This window comes from Alosa sapidissima, chromosome 17 (genome assembly GCF_018492685.1).
Source record: "Alosa sapidissima isolate fAloSap1 chromosome 17, fAloSap1.pri, whole genome shotgun sequence".
NCBI lineage: Eukaryota > Metazoa > Chordata > Actinopteri > Clupeiformes > Clupeidae > Alosa > Alosa sapidissima.
The window spans coordinates 18,403,700-18,428,970 of NC_055973.1; the positions used below are offsets into that span (position 1 = coordinate 18,403,700).

A 25,271-nucleotide genomic window follows, 5' to 3' on the forward strand; every position below is an offset into this window, starting at 1 on the left:
CATCACACGGAAGAAAGTGTAAAACAAAGTTAAAAAATGAATTAGTGATGATGAGACGCGGACCACATGAATAGGGGGAGTGGCTAGGGACAAACCCAGGGGTGCTAATAGAGGGGCAACCATAGCAGACGGTGGGCACACAGGTGTCTGGATGCTCATCAGATCTGATTGCTCATTTCAGCCCAGAGGATTGTGGGGCATGTGATGGTGCCCATAATTGCAGATTACAGCAGAAAACCATCCCTCTGATGATAATGGCTGCCTGAGGTATGGTGCCAATCAGCGTTCATTAAAACACCACTAAATAGCGGGCCATAAAGAGAGAACGGGAGTAGTGGGCAACACTGCCCGAGAAACCATCAAACAGAAACAACTTCATTCATTTTATGCTTTTTTAAATCAGGCAGCCATTAAAATCAATTGTATTAGCCATAGCTCATTTGGTACCCCTTTCTCTACGGATTTACGTTAGTGATGTTAGTGCATGCTGAAGCCATCATATTCATTTGTATGAGGTTGTAAAGCAGGTAGATTAAACGCATCATCGAACAGTATGGTTGTGGCCCCAGGCTGTTGGTATAATGTGATATGCTAGCCTGCTTCCCCCCAGTCCATTATAAGATCAGCTTTCACATTTATTTTCTCTCCCCCAGCAAATTGACTGGGTACAATCAACCAAGTCAAACATATCAAACGAGCCTAACTTAATTTGAAATATTTACCTTGTGGATTGATGAAAATTGAATGCTGATAGACAACTTTTTAAATTCTACTTGTAAATTCTACTTGTAAATTCTGATCTGCACTATAACTCTGGGATTTATAACGCACAACACAAAGTAATACTATATTTGTTAATTCTACAGTATAAAAGAAGATTGTTTTTGTTGGGGCCAGTTAAAAGCAATACCATATTTGTTAATTCTACAGTATAAAAGAAGATTGTTTTTGTTGGAGCCAGTTAAAAGCAATTGGTGAAAATTACTGCCGACCATGTTCAAAACATTTTTAGCAATGGCAATCACTTGTGTCCACATGCCTTGTTGGCCTGTGTTTTAAGAACTCCAAGATAAGAAAGATAAAGAGTACAGGAAAGAATGAAGGAAAGCAACAGACCTCAAGAAAGCAACAGAAAGAGAGGGGGGGTATGAGATTGCTAAAACATTTCCTACAAAAAAAAATCCTGAAGAAAAAACAAACAAGCACGAGAGAGGAAAAAAAACACAGCACAACAAATCACTCGGCCATTACCACACATCTGCGGGGAGAATTAATCTGGCCATTAGCTCCTGCAAACGTGTGATTACACATTCGTTAGAGTGTTGACATGCCCAGGCACCGTGGCTGCCAACAGGGGAATGCCAGCGATGTCTGAACAGGGCAAGACAGACACGGACACAAAACAAAAAGCCCTCGATCATCCGCACACTGACTGACAACTCAGACTCGGTTGCGTCATGGTGGTCTGATAATGATGATGACACACTGATGATGATTTGGACACCCATGTACATGTGAGAGTGACTCACACCGAGTCTTGTGCTACATCACAGGACCGGAGGGACAGCCTGCGGCTCCAAAGAGAGGCACTGGCCCTTCACAAACAATGACCAAGAGGGACATGATTATGCTTGCTGCATGTAAGCTCCGTGTCCACATGCATAACAGTGTGGTGTACACTCATCCCTACAACCAGGTGCACGGAGGCTACTTCAACGGTTTGGAAACGGACTTCCAACCCTTCAACCCAGATTCCAAACAAAAAGTCATAAATGCCTTCTGACTGAACCCTGGACAAAGGTCAGTGTCCCGTGAGGCAACAGGGTCAGGGAGTCTGGTGGCCAGCTGGGCTGCATCACCCGGACAACAAGCGAAGCCGTAAACAAGACAGTCTGCGCACCGGTTCCAGCCAGTGCCTTCCTACTCATCAGAGCCCCCGTGGGTTTGTGGTATTGATTTTCGCTGAAACAGTGAGGGGTCACTTACTCAAGCACAATGTGGGGAGTCTTGCCAGCCTGACACATTATTGGGGCTGTAAAAAGACTTTGAAAAGAAACCATGAACTATCGAGGGAAATTGGGGGGGGGGGGGGGGGGGGGGGGGGGGTGTTGGAGGGGTGAGTGGGGCGACAAGATCGCCGTGGCAATTAAAATATGAAATTGGAAGTCATAGTGCTAGAAATGCAAATGGGATTGATTAAGAGTTAAGGCGCATGTTTTTATCATTATTTCAGAAATATGAGGCGAAAATTTGTCACAGTAGTTCAAAGGGCCTCTTCTTTCAGTATCTTATCATCTTGAGGGCACTCATTCTAAGCCTGCGCTTGCAGTCAATCCAACCACCCACTTGCTCTTCTGAAGTTCAAAGACCCATCTAGTTCTTGGAGGACATAAGTTTTATAATTCTGCGAATTTACTTTTTTCCATTTGAAAGTCTTGGTTATTGAAGTACTAAAACCTAAGGAAGCAGGCACCGAGGAGATTTAAAAGTGTTGTGCCAAAAATCTCGTCATTGCGAATAAAGCAATGAATTCTGTGATCTGGCAGTCCCACTCTTTATACAATAGGTGTCAACATATCTCATTTCATACCACTACCTCCACCTAAGCATCAGGTATCACTTCTTATAAATACCTACTCGGCATTCATCAATGTCACCAATCACCAGATGAAATAGGACCACAAGGCAGCACACACACACACACACACACACACACACACACGCACAGACACACACACTATGCACACAAAAACAAAACCTGCCGGCAATTTGCGTCAGTGCTGTATCCTAGCGTTCAGGATAAATGCGCTGGCTGCCACAAACAATGGCACAGAGAGGTGGGCGGAGTGCAGCGGAGACAGAGAGAGCGCGGCGAACGGAGATCAGGTTTCCGCTAGCACTAGCGGTGGCAGTGCAGGAAAGGTCAGACACCATACTGCTGCGCACCTGCTAGAGGACAGGAAAAAGCCAGACACTCTGTGACTGATGCTGTGCGTCCCAAAGAGGCTCTGGCTGTCTCTGTCCCTGCTCACCTCCACCCCCCCCCCCTTCCTCTCCCTTGCTCACTGCATTGAGAGGAACTTGCATGGAAAAACAGTTTGACAGTAAAGCAATTAATGGGTGGGAGGGAGATAAAATATCCATATGCCACAGCATTTAACAAGCCAACAGATTCATTCTCTCTGCACAATGAGATTCACTCAATATCTGTCTGTGTGTTCACCGCCTCAAAGGTCAGCCACATGGGCAGGGTCTCGCTCTCTCTCTCTCTTTATCTCTCTCTTCCTGTCTCTCTCTCTCTCTCTCTCTCTCTCTCTCTCCCTCACTCCCTCTCTCTTTTCTTTCCTTCTCCCACTCTCCCTCCGAGCTTAATAACATTGTGTGCAGAGTTTCTTCACTGGCCGCCAAAAAGCAATTTCTCTCAAGACAGTGGGGTTATTGTAAGAGATTAAACCTTTTGAATGTGCAGTGACACCCAGTCAGGACTAACAGTGGGGTATCTGACTGAGCAACTTAAGGTCGACGCAGCTCATTTATTGGAAAGACTGAATGTGGCAGTGGGGTATTATGTGAAAAAATTTCCATAGTAAAGACTTGGGCTGCTAATAAGAAAAAAAGCCAGGGAAAGCAACACAACAAACAGAGTGGGAAAAAAAGAAATAGGCTTGGGCTATTTACTGTGCAGAAGTTAGAGGTTTCACTGAAACCTTTTATCCAGAGAGAGTTTGGACTCTGTGTGGCATGTCTGATTGCTGTGTGGACCCCTTTTTGACAGCCATAAAAGAAATGTATTGAAAAGAATTATTACCAACGGACAATTAGCCTGGTTGTGTAAGACTATTGTATAAGATTAGACTTCTATAGCTATAGTTGTGACAGCTTTACCTACTTAGAAACTACAAGTGATTGAAAAATACTAATGGGATAATAAAACATTTACAAATATGATTTTTACATGGTGCTGCACTAATGTAAGGGCCTCGTGAGGAGCTAGAAGTAGCTGGTGGTCCTCCAAATCTCACTCAAATCTGATGTATGAGCCAGAAATTCATTTAAACTCATGACAAAATATCAGAATCGAGATGAAAGACAGTGGCAATATAGTGCTATTGGTCTCCTCTACCCATGTCTGCTATTTTTATCATTAGATTGAATGTCAATTGCATTAGTATCTGTTGATCTGTCTCTTCTTCTTTCTCTGTCTTCCATATCTTCACAGGCAAGACGAGAAGCAGTCTGGCCTTTCAGTCACAATGTATCACCCACTTTAAAGAAAGCTTAACTCATATTTATTCCCTTCTTGCCTGACAGACCCTCGTTTATTTCAAAGAGTTCTATGTAGCCATAGGGTTTTAGACAGGCTTGAGAAACTGGAAACTGCACAGATGTAAAAAAGCAGATCAAATCAGTGTTACTGCTGGTCATTTCAGAGGGAGATTAAAAAGGGAGAAAAAGTTTGCCGGGTTCTTTCGTTTGAGCTAATCTTCACAGGAAATCGATGCATATCGAGTCGATCCGCAGTATGGTGATGCAATCAGATGTGGCAGGCTGGCATGTCCGTACAAGTAGTCTTTGAGCTTTTTTCAATCTTTCCGTTTGAGAATTAAAGAAATTACCCCGGTTATTTTGCCAGTTATTTTCTTTTTTAAAAGTTTGCTCACTGCTTCTCGTCCAATCCTCTCACTCCCTTCTCCGTCAGGTCACAGGATCTATTGCTTCCCTTTCACAGCGCTTTTTGTGACTCACAGCTGCAATTCTGGACAAAGAAACGGATAACACCCTGGATCTGGTGACTTCATCCAGAGACTCTGTGACTGATGTGCCCATGGCCTCTAAATCCGCCCCAACCTCTCCACCTCCCCACCACCAACCCCTCTATTCCACAGCCGTGGAGCTCCATCCATAATAAGGGGCTAACGGCAGACATGGGTCTGATGTGTTTTTGTTCCTTTTTCTCTCACACCCCCCCCCTCTGCCCTTCTCCTCTCTTTATTGGCCATTCCACACAGCGTGACCAACAAGTGAAGCCGTCAGATTAACACTGTGGAGGTGGGGGAAGGGTGGGTATGCCTATGACGCTGCTCCTTTAGGAGGTGGGGGAGGTTCACGAGGGTGGTGTATGGGCCTGAGTATTGAGGGGGGTAGGGTGGGGTGGCTCTCCCTATGTCTTTGGCGTCCATTGTTTGGGGCTGAGGCAGACAGCACCCACGTCCCTTCCCCAGCCCCCTGGGAAGCACAGAAGGGCTCTCATAAGGGCTGAAAAGACAGACTGCTGCCTTGATGGAGAGGCTGCAGGCCCATCTCACCTCTAACAGGCTGGACGGCCTTGAGACTGAGAATGCGCTGGCACACTCCACTCCCCCTTCAGATCCCTGCCGAGCCCCCTTAAAGAAGCTCTCATCCAGCCTCAACACGCCCCGGCCCCCTGCCTCCATTGTTCCTGGGTCTGACACACGCAGACAAAAAAAAAAAAAAATAAAAAAAAAAAAGCACACTTCTCATTCACCCCAATTCTCTGTCTTGCTTTCTTTCCTTCCTTTTTTTCCATCTAGAAGGATGGCAGGAGAAAGAGGACAGAGAATGCATCGGTGATGGTGGGTATAGGGGAGATGTGGCGCGGTGCGGTCGTCAGCAGGACACAAACAGCCAAGGGTAGTGAGGCTAAATCCTGCAGCTGTTTCCTGTCGCTGAGAACACGTCTCATCCTCAGTCACGGCTGCTTCCCCGGCTGGCGCTGGCAGCGGCCCGCTTCCCAGAGGCCCGTGGGAGCGGCCACCGTGCCAGCCCCCCCCGTCAGCTGCCGAGTGGCCCGGCAGCTCCGCTCAGCGCCACACTGAGAAGCGCCTCATTAGCAGCTGACAAAAAAATGCGGATCACAAAGAGACGACGTGTTGAGGGCGGCCGGCTTATCACCCATGTTGGGATAGAAACAGATGAATGACACGCGTTGGCAACTGTACCGTGTCTGTGTGTGCTAGTATGTGCTACTGTAGCCCTAGTGTTATTTAATGTGTTCAGCTACCAGAAGTTATGAAGGAGATGATGAGCAACACAACGATTTCAGAAACACAGAACAAAGGAAGTAACAGTTGCTGGCATAGGCAGGTATGAATCAGTTCAAGAGTATCTACTCAAAAACAGAGTGAAACCTCTTCTGCTCACCAGCCTGAATTACAGAGGGGGGTCACAGCCATGTCAGTTTAATTGAAGCTCTCCCTCTAGACAGGCAAGTGCAGGCCAAGTCCAGTTCCAGACCTTGATAAATTATTACGTTGCTTCAGCATGTTTTTGTGGTTACCCTGATTACAGGACCATATACTGAACTGGAGTTTGGATCTTTCCCAGCAAAAGAGAGTTTTCAGCATGTTCGCTACGATTGATAAACAAGGGATAACAACTTAGAGGTGTCAAAGATAGAAAATCATATTCATAAAAAATAATGGATGAAGGACAGATCACCACAATGCAAAGCACTGTAATGTTATTGTTAATGCCCTGTACCTAGACCTTCTTCTAAAAACGTCCACATGTTTGTACCAAAATACACCTCAGTAAACTATCAATTAGCTGGTATTTTCTCATTTTGGAAATGGATGTATTTGTAGGGTGTTCCAATATATGATAAATGTTGGGAAACCTTCAAGCCACAGTCACAGGCATTTTGAGTCTCTGTGCTGAAAGATGTGTTGTTAGTCATGCGAATAACAAAATATAAACATTTCAGCCAGACAAACCCATTTAGCAAGCTGAAATAATATAACCTTTCATGGATATGTTTAACTGAATCTCCAAGACAACTTAATTAGTGTCCAGTGACAGGCTCTGCAAACACATTGTTTTCCTTCGACTTTGAGGAATCCACGGCCAAAATGCAATTTCATGGATATAAAAGAACCTCTACAGAGAGAAGGTAGAAAAAACTGGCTGACTTCTCTGGGAAAAAGTCCTGGCCGGTCTAAATCAATGGCAAGATAAAGTTACCCTTCCCAAATTAAAATGGACCACTTGCTTTCACAGACTTAACTTTCTTAAGAGGCATCTCAGTAAGCTATTTGCTGGGAAGTGAAGTTAGACCTGAAGTGATTGGCAGTTGCAGACTCCATAAAGAGGATGCTGAACTTTGATGTTAAGACGATGTAATCCAGCCTCATTGATTGGAAGGCACACAGTCAGTCTCACACACTGCGGCAGGAGCCATGGCGAGACTGCTTAATGGCCAGGCAGCAGAGGAGGCTGAAGTCTCATCCCTTCAGATTTTAAATGAAGTCTTTCAACAAATACTAGATGTTGGACTGTGTCAATGCTGCACAAGCAGTTTCTGACGATCATGAGAACATATGACATTTGAATGACTTTTCTCCGTTTTTGGCACATTTTTTCGCTATATAAAAATGTAGGCGTCACAATCATAAGATATTTCCAGATGCTCTTGAGGATGCTGAGCTGACAGTCTATAGGCTAAGGCCCAGGGAAGAATAAATCGCAGAGCAGTGTAATGCCAAAGGTGGCCTGCTCTGTGCCTGATGCACTCATCTCCAGCAGGGATCTGGGGGAAATCAGACTATTACATCACTTTCATTTTATGAGGACATTGGGCTTTTAGGACTGATTTTATGAGCTATCTGTCTCCTTCTCCCATACACGATCTCCATCTCTTTGTCAAACACACACACACACACACACACACACACACACACACACACACACACACACACACACACACACACAGGGACACACACAGAAACAAGTATACACAACGATAATGCCAGATGAAATGAATGCAGCTCAAAGATAAAGGGAGTCAGGGAACCCGGCACATGTTTCTTCTATACATTCCCAATTCCTAGCAACATAAAAATAATCACATTTATGGTTGGACTGGAAATGCCATCCTGCCATCTCTGTCTCCATCACATGCCACCTGATCTGCCCAGCAGCTACTCTCTCTGGACAGACAGCAAATCAAGCAGACCAGGGGATGCAGAGAAACTTCCAGAAGGTCTAAAAGGGAGAAGCTGCTGTCAGCACTCCAGGACCAATCCTTAGACTCTGAGGAGCCGGGCAGATCTTGGGAGAAGTGACCCCGCCAAGCAATTCCACATGTCTAGAACCACGCGGCCTAAATGAGGCCAAGTCTGAAGTTTAATAGCCTATTGGATGGGAGACTGTGGAATCTAGAGGCCAACTGACTGATGGCTTTAGCAACCCATCCAAGGCAAGAGAAAGGTGGGTAAAGAAAGAAATGTGGATACTGCACCAATGGCTTACTTCAGAGCATACTGTAGAGTTGGTCCCCTGAGCCAGATAAAGCCATACCGGTCCCTGCCAAACTCCTATGCCACAGCTGTCTGACCTCCCCTTAACCGACTACTGAGGCGATGCGACTGCCTGTTCAAGGGACGACACGCTCATTTAATCAACCCTAACCCTGCCACTGCCTTCAGCTGTTCTGTATTCGGTTCATCCAAATGACAGCAGTGACTCCTTTCGGAGGGCATGAATACACCTCCAAAGGGAGGGGGGGGGGGTATATCTGAGAGAAAAAATATGTTTTTTACAGAAAATTCAGAAAAGGGATGGTGCCGAGGTTATAACTGTAAAAGGGGTAATAAACATTCCATTTCACAATAGAAATGCTTATCTGCTAATGTGCTTAAAATACCAATGAGAGGAATCAGACAGTTAGCTGTATTTCCAGGCAAGGCGGCACAAGCTCAGATTTCTGCCACACCATATGTGACCAAGCCGCAGATTGAGTTTAGTTAGGCTCTGACATGAGATGAGAGAGATGCCTGTGGAGATGGGGGGGCAGTTTCATCAGTTCTATTGGGTCTGGTTAAGCCATTACACTGAATGTCTTACAACTGTTGAAGCCAGGCAATAAAATGAACTTGAACAAGAAAATACATATTTCTATAGATGTGTGTTTGACCTCTTTCCTGGGTAAAACAGGGCTGTTGGACTGGAATGTTTCCCTTCCTTCTCACTGTAACACTGTCATCCATAAATACAGAGTACATTAACTCCAGTCTGGTCGTTATTTGTAATGAAGTTGGGGAATATGGACAGGGTTATAGCTAACGGGTTTTTATCAAGCCATTAACCTGATCCCAATCACAAGGAAGCAATACAAGAAGACCAAACAGTAGCTTTTGCTCTGTTTGAAAAAATATCACCTGTAAGAAATAACAATCAACTTGCGTTCTCAAGCCGTGGCAGGGGTGGAGGCTACAGGATCGTTTGCCGCCCCAAAATGTCACTGGCAACGGCCCAGCAGGCCCCCAAGGAGCTCTAAATAATTGAAACATCTCTCTCCCCCTTTTTCTCCCTTCTCTCTCTCTCTCACTCTCCCTCTTTCCTCTCCACCTCTCTCCCTCTCGACAAACCCTCTCATCAATAATGAAAAGGAGAAGCACACCAGGAGGCCAGACAAGGCCGGCTTGAGCCTGGGCCACTTTAAACAATAACAACATTGATAGTGGGAGTAATAAAGCAGCATTAAAGAGATGGATCTCAATGATTTCTGCCCTGGGCACAGCTGGTCTCAGCCTAAGTGCTCAAGGGGAGGTGGTGAGGGGCAGTAGCCCATGTGACAGGATAGGATGGGGGGCGTGTGACTGAATGAGACTTGTGAGGGCAAGAGGGCAGACGTAGAGACATGGGGGGGCAGGGGGGGTGGGGGGGGGGCATTTTGTGCCCGGGAACATCTCAGTGAGTGCTTGTGGGTGTGGGTCTTGGGTCTATGCATCTGTTGGGGGTGCAAGGGGATGGACCCTTTTCTGAGTGCATATGTGCACGTATTAGGGAATCCGCCTGCTGACGGGACAGCGCAAAAGTAAACGGGGAGAAGTCAGAGGTCATGACCTTTGGTAATGGCCACACATGGAGGAGGAAGACAAAGAGCCTGGGCTGGGGGCATCATTTCAATTACCTTATCAATGCTGTGTAATAATCAATGTGAGGTCACCGCGTTGCTGTTTGCAGACAGATGGGCGGCTAAACGTCAAGGAATATATATGTTCACAAGAATAGACAGGAAAAAATCAATCCTAGAGCAATGCTAATATTTATTGACAGCCGGCCCAACATCCTGTCACACTAGCTATCAGCAGAGCTAAGCAATGTGTCTGCTTGCATCATCAGTCAATTACTAGAGACCGGCAGTCTGGCAGAGTACTACTGTATAAAAAAATGTGCATTCATTTACAAAATCCTTAAGCTTTTCATTTCATGATCATGATCCTTCACCAAGGCTGTTGAGACCAATACAAAAACACCAATAAAAGGGAAAACAAGAACATGGGAGACATCATGCCAACCTTGGGCCCCCTTACATATGTTAATGCCGTTTCTGCAATGACCTCAACATTCGAAAGCATCATTATCAAGAATCACTGCCATAATGCAACTGTGTGATCTGTTGCTCCTGATGGCTCTGTGCTGTAATGAAGTCCTCATAAGTTAATGGGGGTTGGGGGAGAGGGGGTAGTGGTGGGGGCTCCTACACAATAAGCCACAGAAGGCTCTGTCATACAGGGTTAGAGTTGGAAGCACATCCGTCATCTGAGAAGGCCAATCAATCAATCATATGCGCAGGTCACACAGGGAGGTGGGGGACGCTCATATTCCACCCTCGTCTGAACGGAGTAATCATTAACTCGATTATGATGATGACTGCCATCACACTTTATGTGACTATCATCATAATTGCAGATTTTCTCAACGGGCAGTTAGAAGGCCTGAAAAGACTAAAGCCTCCCCCGCTGTTATCCTGTTGTCTTGCGGTGATCTGGAGGAGTCATGTCAGACTCGCTGGCTGAGGAAAAAGCTCCAACTGATGTGCTGTATTTACCTGGGCCACCTGTGGTTCCAGTTGCAGAAAAGTACAGGTAAATAACCCTTCACGAGATTAGATGGGTTTTGACTAAAAAGACTCTCAGCTTAGTATTCTTCAGCACTCTTCTGATTAAGTGCATCCCCACAGCCAAAAGCAGTCATCACTGAGGTCATAAGAGCTTAACAGAAAGGTGAGCTTTTCAACTGAGGAGCAAGGGAGGACTAGATGGCAGCCATCCAAAGCCCTAGCCTTTTCTCTCGGATGACCCATGGAAACGCTGTATTTAAGGGAAAATTGACAGCTTTGGCAGAGCTGTGTGCTACCTGCATTAGCATGGTCTGGCGAGGAGAGGAGCGGAGAGGACTATGTTGTTTTAGCTAAGCCTGTGGGATTGAAAGCAATGTAACCCTAGAGGAGACTGGGGCTAAAAGAGACAACAGAGATCTGATAGAGTTGCCCGGTGCTTTTCAACAGACAGCTAATGAGGATGACATGCGGCACAGGGCTAAGCCCCTGGACTGTCATCAGCAGCCGCTCGAGGTGGAAATGGACCTTTCCTGCAGGTGCTTTTTTTTTGTGTGAACGTTTTTCTTTTTTTTTTTTACAGATGACTGTTATCGGATCTTAGAACAGTATAATCTCAGATAATCCCTTCACCAAACCACTACTGCTAATTTAAAGTAGAGAGTGCACGTGTGAGAGTGTGTGTGAGAGAGAGAGAGGCAGGGAGACAGTGTTTACAGCACCAGAGGTTTTCTAAGTGGTAAAAACCTTGTCATCAGCTTCTTACACTGTGATTCAACTTTGAAAGAGTATTAAACCCTGTTACTCAAGAGACAGCATGAAAGCTTAAATCAGGGGGAGAAGCCTGACTTTCTTAAGCACCAGGGAGGTTTCTCCAACTGAACCACTTTGAAAAAGTTTATTTTGTCCTCTGTTCTTTCAATTGTATTGTTCTACTAGTAAATTTCTCACACTTCGCCCAACGGGAATTCTTACTCCACACTCTGCACTCCTTCTGGGAACAAGCCCTGGCGTGAACGGGCAGTAAGGGGAGTGTCATTAGGGCTTGACACTAATGTGCTTTTTTATTGTGAGAATGAAATATTCATGCATTCTAAAATCTATGAAATCTTTTGCACGGCACACCCACTGAGCTTAAGTGAGGATGAGGATGAGGGGCGCGAAGACAGGAAGCATGGGGGAGAAGCGGCACAGAGCAAAGCTGACTGACTGGGTCATGCTCTCCAACAAGCCACACCAGATTAGCTAAATGAGAACGCCATCCAGAAACGCGGAAACCCACATTGACAGGACACGGGGGAAAAAAGCCCCCTCATTCAACAGCAGGGCATTTCCCAGATGGTGACTGGCAGCCTTGTGATTACCATAACATGCAAACATACACACACACATACACACACATACACATACACACACATGGTTGAGGGGAGAGGTTGGCTGATGGGAAAATAAACATGTGTGGGCTAGACTATTAATTAAAGGTCATTGTTTTAGGGAGCAGCAAGAGGCCCCTTAGAACAATGGTGGTGGCTTCTGGCGATGGGACACGAACGATGCATCTTTGAGGTTCTGCTATACCATCACACCCAATAGACATCTGATAGAAAGGCCATTGGGGAACAAGAAAGCTAAGCTGTTGCCATGACAGCCAAGTGATGGTTGGAACCTGATGAGGCAGCAGGCTGGGTTCCATCAGCCCAGTGCACTAGGGCATGACTGATGGGGGACCAGTTTCTATGGCCATTTTCTTTCCCTCAAAAGAAAAGTCAAAAGTTTCACACAGAAACACGCTTCACTGCCTCTTCAAACACAACCGGCACCTGTACATAGCTGGCCTACCACCTGTTGTGATACAACAAGGGAGGATGTGTTTACCCCTTTCTTTTGATGTTCCCACAGTCAAAACAGCACTGACTGAGCCACACCGAATTGTTGGCACAATTGCACTTAATGTGGCTTGCATACGGAATGGAAGAGGGTGACTGTGTGCATGTGAGCACTGTGAGTTGATGCGAGTTTGACAGCCTGTCACTCCTAGTTTAATTGCAGGATTATGGACAACTCCAGAGCTGGACAAATTGGATAGGACCAAATCATCTCTACACAGGAATCCCCCTCCTCTCTTCCCCTCACACACCACACACACACACAAGCCACACTGCAGTGCCACCTTAAGATATTTAAAGTGACTGATGAGTCTTCCAGGGTAATAGTCTCCATTTCCCGTTCTTTAAAGAGAGTGTGGATGGGAGCCTGGCCAGGTACTGATAAATGATCATTGGTTTAAATTAAAGGCTATTATCATTCTAAAACAGCCTGCCTGCCGTTCCCCAGTGCTGGGAGGGGGAAAAAAAGAAACCCAAGGTGAACTTCTTAGACATGGACATGAAGGGGGGCTAGACTTTGGATATGGAAGTGATTCAAAAGTAAGAATTCAGCCTCTTGAGAGACTTCAGTAAAAGTTATTCTTCACATTCAATAAGGGTGCCATGACAGAGGGTTTATGTTAATTACAACTGAAGCTGAATAGCGCCCAATTTAAAGTGTATTAAGTATAAGTATATATACTTTTTTGATCCCGTGAGGGAAATTTGGTCTCTGCATTTAACCCAATCGGTGAATTAATGAAACACAAACAGCACACAGTGTACACACAGTGAGGTGAAGCACACACTAATCCCGGCGCAGTGAGCTGCCTGCTACAACGGCGGCACTCGGGGAGCAGTGAGGGGTTAGGTGCCTTGCTCAAGGGCACTTCAGCCGCAGGCCACTGGTTGGGGCTCGAACCGGCAACCCTCCGGTTACAAGTCCAGAGTGCTAACCAGTGGGCTATTCAAAGGGGTCACAACTGTACTGTAACAAGTACTTCATAACAAAGTTCCCATTTTTAGTAGGGTGTCTGAAGAAAGTCAGAGTAAAAAAAATTAACAGCACATTAAAACCTCAAGGACTACAACAATAAACACCGAGACAAATAATCAAGAGCCCACATTCTTGAATTGTAGGCAAACACATAAAACCTGAATCGTATGCCCTCCCTTTCCTCTAAAATTACTGAACACATTGAAAAGAGACTCTTATTTATGTGGGTGTGATAGTTGAGCATAAGAGTGAAAGTGTCTAAGTGATCATTCTTTTATTATCTGTGATCAAATAAGTTTCATAAAAAGGCATAATGAGTTTCATAAAAAAGGCGTCATTTATAACAGGATACAGATGAAAACATATTTGCAGATCTTGTAAAGACTATTAAGGGTTTATGAACGCAGACTGGACAAGAGAGCGAGATGAAAAACCTCCACAACAATAAAAATGGCAAACACTAAAACCTCAATGTGGGCAACCAGCTGTGTGGCCAGGCGCTGCCTGCCAACTGGCTCCTGCTGGAGGAATGTTGATCTTGGGATTGGGCTGGGAGTGGCGCCTTTGCCAGAACATGGACCAAACCAATTAATTTGGATCTCAAAGTAAATCCTAACTAAACACGGGGGATTTTCTTTACTTTTTATGCTGAACATTTGGTGATCACAGATGATCTGAATGAAGCAGAAGGAAATATCAACACCCATACTGACAAACATACTTAAATGACATCCCACATAGGCTACTATCAGCAATGGCTCAGAAATTCAAATCGCTGCCATCTTTTTTTCTTTCTTTCTGTTTAGTGACTGATTCACCCACTAAGATTGTTTGCAAACATTGATGAATGGATCCTCTGAAATTGTTCCCTCACAACACATACTAAATCTGACAATTCTGTGAAATTCTGTTCTTCTGGGAAATAAGTACATTTGCATTTTTCAATATAAAACAGTTTAGAAAACCAAAGGAAAGAGTAAGGTTCTAGGCATTGTTTGCATGCATGATAACATGTTTGTGTGTCTGTGTCTCTTCGACTTTGTCAGCAGATGATCCATGAATATATGCGTGTGCTCTATATACAAATTTGAGTCTGCTTGTCAATATATTTATGAGTATAAATATGAGCGTGCTTGTGTGTTCTCTGTTCTTGTTGCTTGTGTGCCACAGATGTTAGGATCAGAGGTGCTTATGTGAGCTGCTGAGCTTATCGTTAGATTTCCCCCAGCCACAAGGGGCCTGGATGAGCCACAGTAATTTCTCCAGCAAGTGTGATTGTCTCCTGTTTTTTCCGCTTCTTTAGCATATGTCCGTGTTTGCGCAAGGCTCTGATGATATTGCCAGAGAGCTGTTGGAAGTACTAGAGACTACGCTGTTTAAAGCCACTGTGGCGTGAATTCGTCTGATTTCCTCCATGAGACGTTTTCAGTAATGGCTATAACAGAGACATCTTAATGGATACAATAACCCAAAATTTCTCAGGTTGGCAAATAGACAAGCAGCAATAAAGACGAGAAAGAGCAAAACCAGAGTGAAAGAACAAAAAGGCAGAGAGAGACAGAGAGAGAGAGAGAGAGAGAGAGAGAGAGAGAGAGAGAGAGAGAGAGAGAGAGAGGTGTCTCTTTCCCTATAATGGTTCAAGGGTTCATCTATTTCAGTAAAGACTGACATACAGTAGTAATTATTTTATTTTAAGTTCCATGGTATTAGTAAACCTCTTAATTGTATACTTATTTAGCTACATTGTGATAATGTTTAAGATGGTGTCTACATGGTGCAGGAGTTCACAAAAAGTGATTTAAAGTGATGTGTGCTTTCAAGAGGGAAAGTGTTCCCTCATTCAAATGAATTCTGTGAAGTGTGTTGGAATATGTGCTAGAATTCATCCTCCTGAATCCCTTTCTCAGGTGGTGAGGTCTTTCAACTTTACTCCTCTCCACTGCAGTTAAAACACCCACGCTACCTTTCAACAAAGTCCCTTCACTCTTTCTTACATCCTCTCTTTCTTCCTCTCTTTTCACCTCCTCTTTTTCTCTCTTTTGCTCTTCCTCTCGGTCATTGGCCAGCTTGTTTCAGGTGAGCTGGTGCACTGGACCACAGTGTGCTGCATTAAAGCTTGATGGCTTACGGGGGTTTGGTCTCCCGCTCTCTCCCAAAGCCCTGTCACCTCTGCAGCTCTGATTAACAGGTCGCCAGGAAACAGAGTCACCTTATGAATATGTAATGGATCGACTGGTCACTGCCAACTTCCCTTTTAATTAAATTAGAGCACATTAAAAGTGACTTGATAGAAAAGGACAGCCTCACTTCTTAATTTAGATACAAAACGAGTTTGATCCATCTCCACAAACACACGCATGCACACAAGTGTGCACGCGCGCACACACACACACAAAAAATTAATGGTGGCTAAGACACAGTGACTTTCACACCATCCCCTTCTTTCAAGTTATGAAAGAAGAGGAGATAAAGGGACACTGTAACTTCACACTGCACTTCAGAACAGCTCTTTAGAAGCCCCTCAGACCCTACTGTTCTGCTGGCCTTGTACACCATACGCACGCACGCACGCACACACACACAGTGATCGCATTCATAGCCGACTACTGGCCTCTGAAACAGTTCCAAAAATGGGGTGAATGAAATAACTTCAGCCATGAACCAAGATGAAAGGAGGAGGAAGATTTATGGAGCTTGGTGTGAGGTTGCTACGGACTTCCTGCTGCCATGGTTACGAGCCATAAGGATGGAGGTCACACATGGGCAAAGAGGTATTTAACCTCTCATTGTCTAGTATTCCCAATGGCCTTTCCAGATGCTCTCCAGACAGTAGCTTTGGTCGCTGCACTGAACAGTTCTTCTTATTAAAACACATTCTCTTGGAAAAATCAATAAAACCTATTATTACAAAGCCTATAAATATTTCTCTCTCTGTTTTGTTAATTACCCCTGAGTATTTCTTCATGCATGTATGAGGGACTCAATGTGAATGTAACTGGTAGTGTGTGTGTAACTGCGTATGTATGAATATGTGTGCGTATGTGTGTGTGCGTATGTGTGTCTGCATGTCTCTCTGTGCATTGTTTGCAGCCATATGGAGTGCAGGCCTAACTGAGAGACGGGCCTGGCCGCATGCCGCCAGCTGACCCTCTTGCTCACTCAGCTGGCACTAACCTCCTATCAGCACCATCCCAATTACAGACCCAACATCACTGCTGCCCTGTGTGACAGGGAGTGTGCATGCATGGATGCATGCTGGGTGTCTCCCGTGTGTGTGTGTGTGTGTGTGTGTGTGTGTGTGTGTGTGTGTGTGTGTGTGCGTGTGTGTGTGTGCATATGAGGATGTGTGGTGTGTGTGTGTGTGTGTGTGTGTGTGTGTGTGTGTGCGCACGCCTGCGCCAGTCTGCCCACTGACTGAGAAGACACCACACTAGGCCCAACACACCCGTGGTAACTACCGTCGTTAATGTAGAGAATTATCCGACATGATTTTACCCAGATCATTGTTTATTATGTGTGTGTGTGTGTGTGTGTGTGTGTGTGTGTGTGTGTGTGTGTGTGTGTGTGTGTGTGTGTGTGTGTGTGTGTGTGTGTGTGTGTGTGAGGCCATAGACCAAATACTACACACAGGATATCATCTTGAAGACCACAATTTGTAACAAATTAAGCACTAGCAATATTTTAATTAGGTTTGGGGGTGCCTGTTTGAAAGTTTCGTGGAGCACAATGTCACAATGTCTCTTTCTCCCTGTAGCCCGAGCACCATCCAACAAGAACCAGTCTTGTGTGGCAGGACACGCGAGCAGAACATGGAACCCATTTCCTCCATTATGTTCCCTTGGCAGGTACACACCTGCTCACCAGCAGAGCGTCAGCCTCGCTGGGTAGTGCCGTGGCTATTAGGAACTGGCCTGTGCAGGGCCTGACACAGCAGGAGAGGTAGGGAAGGGAAGGACAGGGGGCCCAGCGACTCCACAGAGTCTGGTGAGGTGGGGGCACTGCCACAGCAGCAGCTGGCTAAGACGCTTAGCATCTCTTAGCTCCAGGAGAGCAGCAGGGGAGATGGTCACCAATTAAAATGGCACAGGAGAGGCAGGGAGGAATAGAGAAAGGAGGAGTAAAGTATAATGAAACGGCGCCAAAGCGATGTTAAAGTAGTGAGCCGTGTCATTACATTGTGGGAAAATGGTGGTCATTTTTGACTTGTAGTATACAGTATGTATTGCAAACTCAAACACAAATTAAACGAAAATGAAACAAAGAAAATGAAAGAATTAAAAATTCCTGACTGAATTCTATCATAATATACACTGAAAAATACACAGAAGAATTTCTCTGAAGATGGGCATGAATCATCCTACAAATGTGAGAGAAATGTCTGAAGTGTGTGTGTGTGTGTCTGTGTGTGAGAGAGAGAGAGAGAGAGAGAAGAGAGCAAGAGGAAGAGAACATGGCACAGATGTTGAGTTTCTACTGGCAGAGGAAGCATCTGTCCCAAAGACTCTGAGGCAGACAGACGGACGCATGACCGAAGTGTCCAAGCATCAAAGAGCTCAGGACAAGATCCACAGGAAATCTCCCTGGATCTGCAAACGGGCCGTATGTGCACGCACGCACACATACACACACACACACACACACACACACACACACACACACACACACACACACACACACACACACGCACGCACACACACACACACACACGCACACACGCAGACCTCGTGTGATGCTCCTCGCTCTGAAGTTCTTGGCAGTCTTTCCTTATAGAGGGAGGCGGAGCAGAGATCAAACCAGAGGGGAGAACAGGTGCGGAGACAGAGTGAAAGACACACTGGGAGGGCAAACTCTATGTCTGTATGTACAGTATGTGTGTGTGTGTGTGTGCGTGCGTGCATGCGTGAGTGTGTATGTTCAAACGCACAAAGACTGATCTCTCAAAAAGAAACAGCCATGTATGTGCTCTGAGTTTAACTCTGCGTGAACTCACTGGCATGAGACGTGTGGTGTCATGCAAAGCAGAATTCCAACAAGTGCATCAGTGTGAATGTAAGTGCGTGCGTGCACGGGTGTGTGTGTGTGTGTGTGTCTGTGACATTGCATGCATGCATAAGCTGTATGTGAGAAAAGAGAAAACTAAAGCCCGGTTGGCAGACAGGGTAGATGAAGTACTGAGTAGGAGTTGAGACAGCTGCAATTCTCTCACTTTATTCCTATTAATCCCAAAACAAAGCCTCTTACATCAAACCATATGATACTGGCACACTGTAGCCCATCATTGTATACGATGTGTGTGTGAAAGTGTGTGTGTGTGTGTGTGTCTGGCTGTCTGTCTGTGTATCCATATACAGTATGTGCGGTTGTGTGTGTGTACACAGTGTCACTCCGTGTTTGTATTTGACTGTGTGCTAGCATGTGTGTGAGTCATGGTGATTCACTCCCAGCAGGGCACGGATCGGTTGCTAGCCTGCTCCCTGGGCCCTGCCCTAGGAACAGCAGCCTGCTGTGGGCTTCCTCCACAGCCTGGAAGGCCACCCACCTACATACGAGCTGCCTGCAGGACAGCTATTAGCCCTGCATTTAACATGTCATCAAGCCAACCCACTTGGGACCACCCCCGACCATACGCACACAAACACACAGACAAGAAATACCATTTCAGGAAGGCCCCCACACACACCCGCATGCAATGTATAACATGACGACGAACCCACCAAGGCAAAACCGTTAGACTTTATTCAGCCTGAGAAAACTGGTAAAGCCAGTGGGGACCATGATGGTATGTCAGATAAACACACACACACACACAAAAACATATACACACACACAGAGAGAGAGAAAGACATTGGGGACGTGATTATTATTAGCAAAGCAACCTATCAAGGATTGCTTTCTTTATCTCTGATTGCTTTTGCTCCTAGTGCAGAATGACAATAGCCCACTGGACATTTCAGATGGTCTCCCCTCCCAGACTCTGTCCTGCCAGAGCTGTGAGGTGCCGCAGGGTGTTGTGCAGAAATCAGTTTTAGACGACTCTGTTTTATTGTGCTCCATCGCTCACGGGCTTCAGAGTGAGACACGAGGGGGGGGGAATAAAAATATCACATCCACTCCGCCAAAAAATAATCTCTTTAATCTGCCCGAGATCTAGGTAACAACATTTACAGCAGAGGGAAAAAATAAAAGAAAAATACAAGAAATATTACAGAGATGGGGAACATATATTAGCTGTTGTGATTCCATTACCACAAAAGGGAGCTGACATTTTCTACGCATAGTAAGGGAATAATACAGGAAGCAGCAAAAAGTTCTTAGTTTTATAATACTTTGGCAATAACTGGAGGGAAAAAAAGAGAGTGTGAGAGTGTGAGAGAACGGAAGAGAAAAATGGAGAGAGAAAGAGAGAGGCGTAATAATAACAATTCACACCTGAATGGACTAATGGTGGTGGAAGGTGGATTGCAGGAGATTAAGCAGGCTGCAGTCGATTTCAAATGCTTGCCATCCAGCTCACTGCTTAAAGGGATCACATGGAAAAATGTTAAGACAATTTTCGGGGAAAAAGGAAAGAAAGAAATAGAGAGAGTGAAAGAGCAGGAGAAAAAAAGAAACACATTTGATTAGTGTGTCGCAGAGGATTAGCAAGCAGTGAGCCACTTTGGAGTTATTTAAATCCCCCCCCCAACCCCCATCCTTCCATTGCACTGTGGAACAAAGGCTCACTGGTGGCTGTGTGTTTGGTGGAGTGATGAAATAATGACATACAGCAGCTTCTTTGGCTGAAAAAATGCATATTTTAAAGAAGCTTTCCATTTACCTTTCATGTTTATTGCTCATGACCTTGAACATGAAGCAGGCATTGTGTTCATAACTTAGATTCAGCACACCATAGAGGCTTTGAGGAACCAACCATGTTAATGTACCAGAAGCTGATGGCAGTTAAGAAACACTATTTTTGGATGACATATTATTTGTCATTTTAACTCTTTATCCGCTTAATAGTAAAACTAAAGGATCAAGGAAATTCATCAGTCCCGACACCCACCACTATTTTTTATATTATGATGAAGACTTCATTTGTCTCAGCAGGCAAGGCACGTTTGCCGTTTTCTCCCAGCACACTTGTGTTCAAACATGCACTTGATGTCTTGCTTTCCCACACTAGCCTGCTGCTCCCAAAGATGTACAACAAAGCGAGGGGAGTGGGGGTGGGGGGTAAAGGACTGAGCAAACTTGATTTGCTCCCTCTGTGAGAGGGACAATGCCATCAAAGAAAACACAAGACACCATCGAGCCCTTACTTCTCTGATGTAACCTTTTTCACTATCACACACAGTGACACACACAAACATTCCCTGTTTCTACTGCTCTCTCTCTCTCTCTCTCTCTCTCTCTCTCTCTCTCTCTCTCTCTCTCTCTCACACACACACACAAACTCACTCACAGCAAAAACACACACACACACACACTAAATGTTTGACCACAACACCAATGGTGTTCTCCAAACTCCCTCTACTGGGATAGAGGTGTGTGCCAACGTGTGTGTGTGTGTGTGTGATCTTCAAAGCATTAATCCATGAGCTGGGCACTCTCTCAGAGACTACTCCCCTGCACACACACACAGAGAGAGAGAGAGAGAGAGAGAGAGAGAGAGAGAGAGAGAGAGAGAGAGAGAGAGAGAGAGAGAGAGAGAGAGAGAGAGACACACTTTTCTGTCTCTAGTCTCTAGGGACTTTGGTGATGGCACAAGACAGCAGGCCAGTGCCCAAAGTGACCTGTGGCCAGCTGGCAGCACCTCTTCCAATGGGGGTCCCTCAGGACTCTGTGTGGTCTTCAGAGGGAGACTAGTATGGCAGACCTTGCTCTCTGTCACGCTCTCACCCCCGCACACTTTCTCCCGTAGTCTCACTTGTGACTCTCTGCTCTGCTCCCTGCTTTTAGCCCCGTCTTTTTGACTTGGTCCTCACATCTCATTCCTCCTGTTCCATCACATCTGCCTTTTTCTCTCCTTGCCTCACAAACGGTAGCACCCCCTCACACAACCACGTCTCCATTCCTGGTGTGCACAAGGACCAAAGAACAGAGGCCTCGCCCAACTGCTTACCACATGATTCTGTCCATCTGTGGAGCCACACACTGCCCAAGCAGAGTAAGGACCCCTGATACAGCTGCATTTGGTAAACTGGTGCAGGGCGTAACTCTGCATACAACAAGTCATTTGTGCAACAGTGCTGTATTAGACCAACTGTAGGAATTAAATAGCTAGTAACTCTTAATAAAAAAAAATAAAAAAAATCTGATTTAATACCCAAGTCAATGTCCTGTACGATGGGTAGGGAGGAAGTGGCACTGCTAGCATGATTCAAAGCCACTGACATCACAGCCACAACCAGGGAATGGGAAAAAAAACAAGGGGAGTCAAGAGGGAAATTACAATTCCATTATTTCGATGAATCCATCATCATCAGTAGTCTTTAGCTGGCTGGACTCACTGACTACCTTGGAGGCGTTAAGAAGGAGCAGACTGCCAAGGGAATAAATCACATGTTACAATCATATTCTGAACTATGACTCGAGTGCATATTGATTATTAATCATTTGTACTAACAGACCTTGAGGGAGGTGGAGGGAAATGTGTGTGTGTGTGTGTGTGTCTGTGCATGTGTTTGGCCTATTTTTGGTGCATGTGGAATTTGTGAGTGAGTGTGGCTTTGAGTATCTGTGTGTCTTTTTGCTGGTGTATATCGAAGGATTTAGTGGTGGATGCACAATCCATTACAATATTAGAGATGAGATTATATGAGCGAGAACTAGGGAATACTATTCGAGTTCTGTTCAAGTGGCAGGTCAGTGCCTTCTCCTGCCAGTGAACCAACTGGTCATTAAAAGGGCGAGGGGGAAATAAGGCTCCAGCTAACACAGACTCCATATGACTTTAACAAAGCCGCATCACCAATGACCTCGCACTGCTCAGCAGAGGAAAATAAATGATGGTCTGCACTGATAGCTGTTGATGGCTATAGTGTGATGACCTTTCCTTTAGCACAAAACAAAATTATTCTCAATTAAGACCTTTTGGTCAGCAATGTTCTCCTTTACCTCTTTATGGAAATGCCATCTCACTGGTCCAATTTATTGTGAGCCTGTTTTAAGACAATCATATTTTCATTTATTTGCTGTGATATGGTTTGTCTAGTGGCTTTCTATGTTATGCTCCTCATGAAACACTCTCAAAGTCCCAGCTGAGAATGTGTATGTGTGTGTGTGTGTGTGTGTGTTGGTTGAAGGGGTGGGGGGAGCAGGGTACTGTAGTGGCACTATGCTCTGGTGACATGGTGGGATGAGACAGACCATTGGCCTGTGAAAGGTCCCTAAAAAGGATGAGTGCTTAGGAGGCTTTTAAGAAGCTGCGGGGAGAAGCCTCCTCTCCACCTCACCATCAGTGTGAGGAAACCCAGGAGGCACACAGGCTGTATGCACCCAAGGTTGCACACACCCACCCACTAACACACACACACACACACACACACACACACACACACACACACAGACACACACCACGCACACACACACACACACACACACACACACACACACACACACACACACACACACACAGACACACACCACGCACACACACACACACACACACACACACACACACACACACACACACACACACACTCCTAGTCACAGGGGCATCAATATTAGAGCTGAGCATTAGACCATGGAGAGGATGTCTCTAGAAATAAATGAGAAGATTACTGGTAAATATTCTCAAGACGCATCACACTAATACACACACATAAACACAAGCACACACACACACACACACACCCACACACCCACACACACACAGATACATACATACACACACAGATACATACACACGCATACACACATGCACACACTCTCACAGCAAGCAAGCAAGATTGAGCATCTAAAGGTGATGTGAGCCTGGATGTCGTCATGTAGGTTGCAGTGTTCTAAAACACATGGCTGAGAGTAAGTACTGTCTATGTTCATTTAGAATAAATACACTTTCAGGGTGGTCTGCAGTGACATCAGCTTACACAGTCTGCAAACTGAGCTAAACCTCCCTTGGACTTTTCTACATAGATACTAGAAGGGAGGCAATGTCTAACATGTTTAAGTCCCGTGGTAGAACTTCACCTAACATTGTTCCTGTGAGGACTTCTTAAAATTGGATAATAGATCCGTGGTTCATCTGGGTGGGTGCTACATATTGGTGGTTAGTGAAGTTCTCCATTCAATGGGAGCCTTGAAAAGGCTATAAATGCAATGTGCTGTTGTTGTTGTCATCCCTTAAATCCAGTTGAGCAATCGTGTTGTTTTCACCACTTTGTGTAGACCACCCCAGTCCACCAGCTTATCAATCCTGTCTTTTATACAACAAGCACATTTACCAAATACTCCAAATCACACCTTCCCTGAGCACATATACATTTCTAACTGATTGTTTTGCATGTGACGAACACAAACAACAAAACGATTAAACGGTCTCATTTTTGGCTTCCCTCCTGATTCACCCGGAGGACAGTGGCAAAACAAATGTCTGCCACACTGGACACATTAAGCAACCCCTGCAGGCCAGAGAAGAAATGAACTCTCGAAGCTCCACAGCCGCACAAGCGCAGAGCAGGACGCACAGGCAATCTCTTTGCCCATTAAGATTTTGATGGCACAAATTGCAGCAATGATTCAAGTTGGTAGAGTCCTCCGAGTGTTGTCTGCTTGTGGAGAGAAGCACTGTGATTTCACAGCGAGACCAGGGGAATTGGCCACTCCTGAGTCAAGAGAGATGACTGTAAAAAACATCATTCTGTGTAGAACCATTCAGACCTGTTCAAGCCACCAGCTCATGAGAGTACCGTTTGTATGTGAGTGTGTGAATGGGTAAATGATGCGGGTAAGATGTGGGTAAAAGCTCTTTTGTATGAGTTGAGAAGTATCCATATATATGAGCAGTTGATGACATAGCCTAAGTTTCTGATAAATGGTGCATGTATACATATAGAGTGAACACGCACACTTTATACATACATATACCATTGTATCCTATTGTATACATCTTCTGCTTAAAGTACATTGTGTGCAAGTGTTTTGCTCAAACAGAGAAATTAATAATACTTTTTTTGGAGTGTGTGCTCCATGTGTAAGTGTGTGTGTGTGTGTGTGTGTGTGTGTGTGTGTGTGTGTGTGTGTGTGTGTGTGTGTGTGTGTGTGTGTGTGTGTGTGTGTGTGGTGTCTCTGGCCTCCCTCCAGGAGGCTGCATCCTCGATGCCCCTGCTGAGCCGACTGCTGGAAGGCCACGGCTCCAGCCTGAGCCCCCCGACTGAGTGGCCGCAGGTGGAAATGTCAGCAGAACCTTTACCGCAGCTGCAGGTTAATCCCCTTGGCCACTAATCCTGCCAGGGAGGCGCTGGCAGCTTCAGAGGCTCCATAGCCGATACTGCATGCAAGTATGACAGAGAGGAAGAGAATGATGTGTGCTGAACCTGTGTGTGTGTGTGTGTGTGTGTGTGTG

General features: G+C 45.4%; 1 protein-coding gene across 5 annotated transcripts in view; it reads right to left on the minus strand.

Moving 5' to 3' along the window:
- LOC121688002 (partitioning defective 3 homolog) overlaps window positions 1-25,271 on the minus strand; it is a 291,825-nt gene that overhangs the window by 14,881 nt on the left and 251,673 nt on the right. The gene's annotated exons all lie outside the window — the stretch shown is intronic.